Here is a 2,500-nt window from a genome sequence, read left to right as displayed (position 1 = left end):
TCCTAGTTCACCATTAGAACCATAGGATCCTACTTCATCAGAAGCATAGGATCCTAGTTCACCATTAGAGCCATAGGATCCTAGTTCATCATTAAAACCATAGGATCCTAGTTCATCAGAAGCATAGGATCCTAGTTCACCATTAGAACCATAGGATCCTAGTTCACCATTAGAACCATAGGATCCTAGTTCATCAGAAGCATAGGATCCTAGTTCACCATAGGATCCTAGTTCACCATTAGAACCATAGGATCCTAGTTCACCATTAGAACCATAGGATCCTAGTTCACCATTAGAACCATAGGATCCTAGTTCACCATTAGAACCATAGGATCCTAGTTCACCATTAGAACCATAGGATCCTAGTTCACCATTAGAACCATAGGATCCTAGTTCATAATTAGAAACATAGATTAATTTAGCCTCTAAGATGGTTTTCGGAACCCGACTCCTGGACAACTCGGGACATGCCATTAAACATTGATCCGGATATGATTATTTAATCACCTATTTTTACAAAAAGAGTGCAGCATTCACAACTGTACATTGGAGATCTTGGGGCTATCTGACATGTTCTTATTTTATTAGTTAGTCACAGATAATTGATCTTTAGATGGTTCTTCAAATATCTGTGTAGTTAGATTTCTGAAAAATAAAATGTTAAGTGAAAAAAATGGAAAAAATAATCTGTAGAAACCTATTTGAAGATTATATCTGCAATCCAATCACAAGCATAAACAAATACAGACGGACCAATCATAAAAAGTTATTTTTTTTTGTACCTTTAATTAACTAGGCAAGTCAGTTAATTAAGAACAAAATCTTATTTTCAATGATGGCCTAGTGGTTGACTGTTCAGGGTCAGAACAATAGATTTGTACCTTGTCAGCTTGGGGGTTTGAACTTGCAACCTTCCGGTTGCTAGTCCACCGCTCTAACCACTAGGCTACCCTGCCGCCCCAAGTCTTTGACAACTCCCAACTCCCTCTAAGTAGGGTATGGTCTAGGCTAGTCTAGCTAGGAATAATGGCACACTAGCAAAAATACAACACTGTCAGAAATCTTAAAGTAAATGATGTTGTCACATCGTTGTTCGTCTAATGATCATAATACATTTTTATAATACATGTATTTAATGATGTGTTATTCTATAACTTGTGTATTCAAATAGCTACAGTCTTCTTAAAGGATTGGAACCTTTTTTTTCAATTTCCACCTAAAATGACATACCCAAATCTACCTGCCTGTAGTTCAGGACCTGAAGCCAGGATATGCATATTCTTGATACCGTTTGAAATAAAACACTTTGAAGTTTGTGTAAATGTGAAATTAATGTAGGAGAATATTACATATTAGATCTGGTAAAATATAATACAAAGAAAAAAACATACTTTTTTTTTTTCTTTTTCCATCATCTCTGAACTGCAACAGAAAGGCCACAATGTATTATTCCAGTTTAGGGGCTATTTAGATTTTGGCCACTAGATGGCAGCAGTGTATGAGTGGGGTGGCAGGTAGCCTAGTGGTTACAGCGTTGGACTAGTAACTGGAAGGTTGCAAGGTCAAATCCCCGAGCTGACAAGATACAAATCTGTCATTCTGCCCCTGAACAAGGCAGGTAACCCACTGTTCCTAGGCCGTCATTGAAAATAAGAATTGGTTCTTAACTGACTTGCCTAGTATAAAATAAATGAGCAAAGTTTTAGACTGATCCAATGGACCATTGTATTCTGTTCAAAATGTTGTAACAAGTCTGCCCAAATGTGCCTAATTGGTTTATTAATACATTTTCTATGTCGTCATTTTGCACTTTCCTCAAACAATAGCATGGTATTATTTCACTGTAATAGCTACTGTAAATTGGACAGTGCAGTAAGATTAACATGAATTGAAGCTTTCTCCCCATATCAGATTAGTCTATGTCCTGGGAAATGTTCTTGTTACTTACAACCTCATGCTAATCACATTAGCGCACGTTAGCTCAACCGCCCCGCGGGTGGGGGAAGGGGGGTGTGGGGTGGAGGGGGGACACACTGATCCTGTAGAGGTTAAAAACTGGACATATCTAATTCCAAAGTGTCAGATAGAACTTAATAGCTGGACCCGTATTGACATGTTGACATTTTAAAGACATATGGGTCTATCTGTGATTGCAACCCCCTACAATACATGATTTAGAAATGTCTCTGGAATTTGATTCTATGCACTTTAGGTACCTTTAATAAGGTGAAGACCTTGATGGTTATGAAAGAGTTCTGAGTTCTGAGGTCTGAGTTCTGAAGGTCTGAGGTCTAAGTTCTGAGTTCTGAAGACCCGAGGTCTGAGTTCTGAAGACCCGAGGTCTGAGTTCTGAAGGTCTGAGGTCTGAGTTCTGAAGATCTGAGGTCTGAGATCTGAGATCTGAGGTCTGTGTTCTGAGTTCTGAAGATCTGAGGTCTGAGTTCTGAAGGTCTGAGGTCTGAGTTCTGAGATCTGAGGTCTGAGTTCTGAAGGTCTGAGG

The 2,500-nt window shown here is 38.8% G+C and overlaps 1 protein-coding gene across 1 annotated transcript in view; it reads right to left on the bottom strand.

The window, feature by feature from the left end:
* cacna2d3a (calcium channel, voltage-dependent, alpha 2/delta subunit 3a) overlaps positions 1–2,500 on the bottom strand; it is a 313,742-nt gene that overhangs the window by 92,586 nt on the left and 218,656 nt on the right. The window lies entirely within an intron of this gene.

The sequence above is a fragment of the Oncorhynchus mykiss genome, chromosome 16, assembly GCF_013265735.2.
Source record: "Oncorhynchus mykiss isolate Arlee chromosome 16, USDA_OmykA_1.1, whole genome shotgun sequence".
Taxonomy (NCBI): Eukaryota; Metazoa; Chordata; class Actinopteri; order Salmoniformes; family Salmonidae; genus Oncorhynchus; species Oncorhynchus mykiss.
This window is presented reverse-complemented; position numbering and strand designations above follow the sequence as displayed.